Below are 9,132 nucleotides of genomic sequence, written 5' to 3' on the forward strand. Positions count from 1 at the left end.
AGAAAAATTCTGCCAGGCTCTAAACTCACCATGCCAGTTACAAGGCTATGGGTGTTCCCTAGGCTGGAGAGGAAACCAAGAAATAACAAAGAACAGACTTAGTTTCTCCATCTGTAAATCAGGTGGCATTCAACCGGATACCTATGAGATTTTTAAAATCGTTAAACTTGATAACCTTGCGAATTCAGCTGGGAGTGGGATTAGGGAAAAAGACCTGACAATAGTACAAAAAGCAGGAAATTTTGTCATAATGCATAGAATGATGCACTTCTGAAAACAGGAAACAGGACAACATGCCAACAACAAATTAGTCAGATTCAAAAGGGCCAGGTCCTGACCAGATATGCTGGGGTTGCTTTTCGCTTCCAGCTGGTGCTGAATACCAGCATTTGGTAGACAACCCCCCAAAGCATTGTCTGACACCACGTTAGAAGCTATGAATGGAAGCACTTAAGAAAAATGACTGATTTCTTTTTGCATTAGTTTCTTTTGCATTAGTAATCCAAGTTTTCCCTTTGAATTAACCATTTAGTAATCTACCCAGCAGTGTACTTACCAGGGTACACAGAAGACTTGATAATATCTGACTTTATTGTCCCGTTACAAGTACTCAGGTATTTACCACTCTTTTTGTACTTTGGGTAGGGAGTGGCTTTATAGCTCCTCCACAGACTCGGGGAGTGGCATTCTGGTGAGGTGACTCTATTCTGAAACACAATAACAAAACAGGGAAAATCTGGGCCTCAGCTCCCTAATCCAAAGGAATCAGAGATTATATCTGGTTACTTACTTTATGTACTTGAAATTCTTGGTCCCAAGCCCCGGCCACAGTTAGGACTCTGGAGCTTGTAAATGGATGATGCTGAGCCAGTGTTGGCCTAGGGGCCCCCAAGACACTGGATGAACTCTGTTTGGGAGATAAGGAATGTTATGCGGAATTTGGAACCTGAGGTTAGCCATTATTTATATTTTAACTTGATTAATTGCAACAGTGAAATGCTAAGAGAAACACGGTCTGGAGATATGCACTTCAGACTTACTCTTCTCCCTGCGAAATAGAAATTGTTTTAGGGAGTCACAACAGCATCTTTCATTGTTCGTAGATCTCATTCTTCAAAGGGAAGGGAGAAAATAAAATAAGACATTCATGACAACAGCTGCTACACCAAAGATTCACGTGTAAGTGTTTTGATCCATTTCCCATTTAGGGAAAATGATTACTGTTTTAAAATCATACATCACCCACATTATTAAATTCAATTTTTAAAGCCTTCCTGAGTGCAGATGATTGCCCAGGCACTTAGCAAATATGACAAATGTATGGGAGAAGCATACTGTTTGGAGTCCCAAGTCCTGGGTTAAAGTAATGTTTTCACCAGTTATTGTCAGAGTGATCTTGGGAAAATTGTATAACTTTTTAAAGCTTCAGTTTCCTCAATTTAAGATAAGCATAATAATACTTATCTCAGATGGTTGTGGTGGGGATTAGAAGAGATCATCTATGTAGAGGGTCTTATACGTAGTAAACACTCAGCAAATGGCTGCGATGATGAGATGGTGATGTCATTGCCAGACCAGAGAGGTGTCTTGATTACTGATTCAGAATATTGAAATGACTGCCGCAGGCACAGAGAGTAAACATCAAGACAGATTGGTAAGACTGAAGCAGGGAGAAGGTTCTGGAAGGATAAATTCTTTTTTTCCCCCCTGATTTTTTAATATAGTATCACTACATCCTTTGGCCCTACACGCAGAAACTCTTCTGTATCACTAGGTCTGTTGCTTGCTCACTAGGCTCACCTTTTGTCTTATTTCTGGCTTATTAAAGACTTGGCATGGAGACAGCATTGTTGGCTCTGTTGAGCTCCGCTGCCTTCCTGCAGTTATGAAGATGATAACATTTAGATGATTTCAAAGCTTAATTTTTACCCAGAAGGTAAGCCTTCAAGATTACTATTAGTTCAAGTATGTTTTTAAAAATCAAAATATGTTTGACATTGAATCAGGGACACCTTGAGAGTCAGGGGCACAATTACCATCCCAAATCCCAGTATTTAGACACTTACCTTGATATGTACATGCCTCCTTGGTGCACCTCAAGGAAGACTCAGGTCCTGACCAGATATGCTGCTAACATAAATGGAAACAAAGAACTTTAAAGTGTTGGTTGAGCACCAACGTGATCATTTATCATATCATCTCATTTTCAGAATTAGCAAGAAACTTACAGTAATTAAAAATGAGAAGACTGGTCTTCAGTTGTACTTCATTTTCTGTTATTTTTAGGGTTTATTGTCAATTAGTTGTACTTGAGAACCTGGAATGGGGAATGGTATTCAAGCCCCTTTCTGAAGTGTATCTAGACCCTAAGAAGCCAAATTGATAGATTATGATGCTCTCTGGGAATTAATGTGGACTTTCTGCCTTTTGGACACATGGGAGGATTAAACTTCTTGGTCTCTTAGTTGTTTGGGGACATGTGACTAGTTCTGGTCACTGAACTATGAGCCAAAGTAGCGTGTGTCCTTTCTGGGCTCAGAGGAGTTAATGGCCAGTGGGAAGTCCAGTAGCTCTTCCTTTTCCTTCAGCACAGAAACCAGCAACTTCCAACATGGCTGTTCCTTTAGACTGGATGCCCAAGTAGCTATGATGAGCAGAGCCTATCTCCCAGTGGATACATAGCACGAAAGAGAAATAATCTTTGTTTTATTTCAAGGTTTTGAGATTGGGGATTGGTTATTAATGCATCATACCTAGTTCATACTGACTGATCACTAGAGGGATGTTTCTTGGCTGCTTCATTGTATTTCTAAATCAATGCCTGAAGTCTTACCACTCTTCCTTGATTCATATTTAGAATCATAGAATCTTACAGTTGAGAGTGTAGTTTTACTTCCAGTTGTAAATTGGACTTGGTGTAATTCTTTTTTCCCTCCCTCTAAAGAGCAGCGTTAAACCAACTACAACTCCCTACCCTCCGATCCCCACACAAAAAGCACCAAGAAGCTCCCTATGCCTTTCTCAACAGTGTTTTCTGTTTGTTTAAATGCACATGTTCTTAAGAGGGGTTAACCCCCTAAGTCCCTTACACGTTGAGCTTGCTCTTCTTCCTTTTGTGAGAATACACATGCAGAACAGGAGCACTGCAAGGGGAGGTGGGGATAGTTCCATGCCTACCTAAAGCCAATTGTTTTGCTTGAAATGGGTCTTTTCTCTATCCATAGCGTTGAAGCAGTGACTCACCTCTACCATCTAAGGACCAGAGCAGTTAACAGCTACTTTGTTTTATGTTCCCTTAAACGTCTTTGTGGCTTGATGAGAATTTTGTGGGAAAGTCTGCAACAGTGAATTAGAGACTGTCATGTCACTTTAGGTGCTATTCTGCGACTGCCTAAGGAGTACTAATGGGGAATTCTCACATGGTGACATACTTGGAATAGCACAGTGGGACAAAATACGAAGAATACTGACAAGAAACCAGGGCTCCTTAATATTCTTCTCTGTAGAGAAGGCTATTCACCCTTGCTTTGCCTAATACACAAGGTTGTGTTGAAGAATAGGTCAGAAAGTAACTGTGGAAGTGCTTTGGGAATGCTATGGAACTCAATTCATCTAAATCTTAAAAATTTGCATCTGGTTTTTCTTGTTCATCTCAGTATCCTGGACACAGCGTGGTCCCTCCATCTGCGTTGGCCTCTGACTGTGCTGTTAATGTTTTGCCCCAAATCAGTATAAGTGTAAGGCTTAGCTCCTTCTCTATTCCACAAAAGTCCACCTCCACTCAAGGTTTTAATGTTTAATAACTTTGCTGAGTATTCGAGGAGTCATAGGGAGAGGTCCCATTGTACCCCAGCCAGCTTTCTGCTATCTTACTGGCTCTATTCTTTCATTTTGTTCTTATTTTCTTTCCTTCTGTCATCTTTCAGATGACTTGAACATTTCTCTCTTTTCTTCTGAAGAACCCCATTCTGCCCAAAATTCAAGTCTCTCTTTTCTCCCCCAGGCACTTGTGAGGATTTTTTTTTCAAAACAAATGTGGTTCTCATTCTTACTTAGATACCTTAATACCAAATTAATAAAATATTTTTTAATGTAGACATTCATACAATTTCATATTACTGTATTAGACTTATTAAAACCATTTTTGAACCTTCTTTGACAACTTGTAGTTCGTCAACTTTTTAGTTCTCCTTGGGATCGGCTCCATTTTCAGTGTGTAAGAGAAGGAACAAAATCGATTAACATATTTTATTCTAGTGTAAGACAGACACTGGAAAACTAAGAAATAATATGTGATTTAAAAAAATTGATTAAAAAACTTGGGAAAGCCATTTAAACACTGTCTCAATTTCCTGATGTGTAAAATGGGTTGTGAAGATTAAATATGATGAAAAGAAATTGAATTCTTGATAACATCTAGAGCACAATAAATGATCAGTAAATGATGGCTTGTTACCATTTTCTCCAGTTTCCTGAGGTTGCTTAAACTTGAAACTGTTCCACATTAGGAGAAATTGATGCTCTTACAGAATCAACTACTTTCTACTGGCCAGTGGCTCAAAGCATAGGGATGTCTAACAATGAAACTCTTTTTAATAGTTAAAATTAAAACTCTTCTCCTAGAATATGTAGCATATACAGATGGACATCTAGCATGAAAATACAAGTTTTAGATACCTCTTCTCATCCACAAGGGTAAAGGAGCCAACCCTTGCTGCAGTTTGTTTGAACTGACAGTGGAAGCAATATCAGCTGGTATTCAGGAGATAAGACTAATCATGCGGCCCTGGACTATGAGCCAGCTTCTTTGAACCTCTGTTTTCTTATCTGAGAACATTCTCTTCAGTCCCTTTCATCTCTAAAATGACCCTGTGATTTGCAGTGACCTTTTGGCTCCAAAGTATAATTCCTAGTATTGCATCACCCTGAAGAGTGCCCAAGTTTCCTAACCTCTGTATTTCCTGGGAGTTGGATTTGGTGGCTTCTCAGCACGAAACTGTCGTCTTTGCCATTAGGGCCAGTGAGCATAATACAAAAGACATTCAATTTAACCATTATGAAAAACTGACAGTTAAGGAATCATGGTCGGGTCATAGAATATTATATTTGATGGGCATTAGCGATCATTTGACCACCTCTCTACACTCAGATGAGAAAGTCTCAGAAAGCTAGGTGACTTCTCTAGGGACTACAAAAGTAACCTAATGGTAGAAGGTAAGGGTGTAAGCACTACTGCAGGATTAAAACAAAGCGGTTTGGTGATACAAAGGTGGAGGAAACACATTTTGGCTGCAGGGACGGAGGAAAGCTTGATGTGGAATGGCATTCGACTTAGCATTGCAGCAAGGATGGAGATGGGAATAACAGCTACTTTCTTTTATGTTCCCTTAAATGTCTACTTGGAGATACAGCCAGTTTGGAGGGTCTTGAAAAATAAAGGAGGTGATGAGGAGCCACTGAGGGTTTTTGAGAAAAGGAGTGAAGTGTCAGCAGGAAAGGAGGACTCTGCAGGGCCTCTTTGTTGCTGCTCTCACAGACACCTTCAAGTCTGGGCTTCTAGGCATTGGAAGTGTTGGGGCAAGGGGAAGGCACTCCTATGTCTCAGCATTGTCTGTTGAAGCAACTGATGACTAATTAATTTAAAAATTATGGTTCAATTAATTGAACGCAAAAATGATGTTATGAACCTAAGGTAACGATGAGAATGTGCTTCATGGGTCTCTAACTACAGGGAGTGTAATTAACCAAGGGCTTTAGCTGCTGTGCTTGAGATAACGTTGCTGTGCTGGTGTAAAGGCCCCCTTTCCCCATGAGCTGTTCCCAGCCCATGATCACATGTCAGAGACACTGAAGCAGATCGTTCACAGGAGAGTCAGGACTTCTCTGCTGGCTTGAGGGCTCCCCAGTGGCTCTGCGGAATCTTCTGTAGACTGCACAACAGTCTACAATGTTTCTATCCACCTTTCTTCTCTCTCTCCTTCACGCAGGGCTAGGTTTGCACTGCTGTCTGATGGATTGTCCAGCCTTTTCCTGCACTCTCCTTTTCCTTCATACAGTCATTTCCCTTAATAAAAGCCTTGCATGTTTAATCTCATTCTGGCATCCGACCTGAATTAAGTAGAATCTAATCTCGGGAACCTTTTTTTTTTTTTTTAAGTCTCATTGATCCATGATCTGGTCCTAAGGTTATCATGTGAATGCTAGATTCTATCTTGGTTAAGTTTTTAAAATTTTAATACTTGAAACTTTGTTACATATCCTGGTCCAAGAGTTTTATTTGAAAAAATATTTTTCTGCAAAGAACAAATTTTACACTTTTGAAATAGAAAATCAAGGAGCAATCATCTAGAGAAGGATAGTTAAAAGGTTAGTAAAAGGGAACCATCACAGGGAGAGATTTTGCATGAAAATGGTAACTAGCTAAAATCCTTTACAAGAGGAAGAAACACTGTACAGCAAGAAACACCAAGGCTGAACCTAAGGAGGAATTTGTCCCTGAGAAGTGGAAAAAACCATGGGCTAATCTCTGAAAGCAGCTTTTTTTTTTCAAGAGGTCTCAATCCCATGGTTCCTAAATTTAATGTGCACAAGAATCCTCTGGGGAACTTATCAAGACTTTAGATTCCAGCAGAGATTCTCATTCAGCAGGTCTGAATTATTGTTTCTTCTTATTCAGGAATCTGCACTTCTACATGCTCCTTTGGATATTCTGATGCAGGGAATATCTCTGTGGACCATCAGGTGGAACATACTATCCTAGATGGTTTGTCTAGGATAATTTTGTGTTTCAGGATGTACGGAAGCAATGGAATAGACTTGAATGAGTCTTCCTCAGTCAGTCTCAGACTCTGGGCATGATCTATTTGTGTTTTAAAAAGATACCAGAATACTGATTATTTTCTTTCTAAAATTTTCAAGGATATAAATTTAATAATAATTGCATCCTAATGGCATGATTTTCTTCCTCCCCCACTAATTCAGCATCAATCTGACAAATGATTCTCAATCTCTTCCACTATAGAAATAGGATAACAACTATAATTATTTCACTGGGTAGTGGTAATGATGAATGAGGCAAATTATAAAAAATAATTAGGACAATGCTTTTTACATTACAAAGCAGGGATTGGCAAATTTTCTGTAAAGGGCCAGATAGTAAACATTTTAGGCTTTGTAAGCCATACTGTTCTGTTGCAACTACTCAACTCTGCCATTGTAGCTTGAAAGTGACTGCAAACAATAAATGAATAGATGTGGCGGTGATCCAGTAAAATTTTATTTACAGAAATAGGTAAATGGGCAAATAGGTAGTTTACCTCCTTTTGCTGTAAAGCCTTGCTTATTAAATTAAATTATTAATTATTATTGTCGTGGTTATTATTAATATAATAGCTTGCACGTCATTTTTAATAATTAGCAAAGTAATCAGGTTTTAATCAAGAACAAAGTACCTATACCTTCTGCAATTTTTTTTTCAAAGGAATCTGCTTATAAGAACAATGAAAAACAATTCTTGTATTTAAATGCCGGTGTCATGTCAATGGACTTTAAAGAGTTTCCACTGACAGGGATTACCATCACAAGGTTGTAGGCACCTGAGGGACAAAGCTAGGCCAAAGTGAAGAATAATGACCACAAAGCTTTGGAGGAGTAAGAAGAGAAATTTGTCTAAATCTTGAATCTGTGGACTTTTCCCTCTCTTTGAAGGTCTTGTTCTGGGCTTATGGCAGAGTTTATCTCCCAAAGCATGGTTCATGGAAAGAACAGTTGTAGTGTATGTTTTATAACCAGATGTTTATCTATTATGTTGCTCAATGCCTATTGACAATGAATTGCTTTTGACGTTTTTAGACTTTAGTTCTAAGCAAATGTTTGTCTCTCCTAACAAACCGGCATGCTTTCTTTTATCCTATGACAAAGAGTACACGCTGTTTTGCTTTTTGACCTTAGTTATTTGTAAGGTTAGAGCTAAATACAAGGTCCAATCATTACAATACTTTTTACCTACTTGGGAGATACATTTTTCCTCTTTGATGCTTGGTTTTTTTCCAAGATGTCAATGATTATCCTAAATGTTGCATAGGTGTTTTTTTATTGTAAATTTCTTTGAACGAATTTTAGATCAAGCTGACATAGAAACCAAGGATTATATAATTTATATTATATAATTATATATTAAAAGTATATATATATATAATTTATATAATATTAATCAGATCTCATTTGCAAGAAGAGTGCTGTTTTCTATGTAAAGTTCCTCCAGAAGGAACATATATGTGATTATAAATAAAATAAGCTCTTAATAAGCATTTAATAATGGAGGTTTTTGTAAATAAGTATATTACAGGGCAAGGTTATGATCTTCAGTTCTAGCGTCAAGCAAACCTGGGTTCCAATCCCAGCTCCATCACAAGACCAGCTGTCTGGTCCTGGGCATGTGACCCAGCTGCTCTGAGTGTCAGTTTCATCATCTGTAAAATGGGTATATAACAGCAGCACCCATCTCACAGAATTGTCATGAAAATTAAATGAAATAATACATACGATGTGCACATTGTCTGGTTTGTGATGAGCACTAAATATAGCTGTTATGGCAAGTTTCTTTTTATTTTTACCGCAGTGTTTCTGTTAAAATGTAAGGCAAGTATAAGAAAGATGGCTACTTGCTCAGCTTTCAGTGTGAGGCCCCAAAAGTCTGTCTGAGCATTGCCCTTGTTTTCTAGGCTAATTTCTAGCCATTTTTTTCCTCCAGTATTTTTGAGTGATTCCCCATGAAGCAAAAATGGAGCACGACCTAACATCTGAGAACTGTGCTACCAGAGTCCGGGTTAGAAGACTATCAGGAACAATGTGCAGGAGTTTAAATATTTGCCCACAATTTAAATTTTCCAATGAGTTAAGCCATGGGGCCTGCTTTTCATCCTGTGTAGTTCTACTGTTTTTCCACATGACTCTCTGACATCAGAGCTTGGCAGTACTATTTAGCCAGTGTACTATTATCCTTTTCAGAGATTCTGGTGAACTTGAGGGAAGGGTGGAATGACAAAGAAATGCCATGACACCATTTTGGTTTTATACCTAGACCTAATTCTGCTAACTCTCACTCTGCTTCTCCCAACTCTAACATTCAGA

The sequence above is a fragment of the Vicugna pacos genome, chromosome 21 (genome assembly GCF_048564905.1).
Source record: "Vicugna pacos chromosome 21, VicPac4, whole genome shotgun sequence".
Taxonomy (NCBI): domain Eukaryota; kingdom Metazoa; phylum Chordata; class Mammalia; order Artiodactyla; family Camelidae; genus Vicugna; species Vicugna pacos.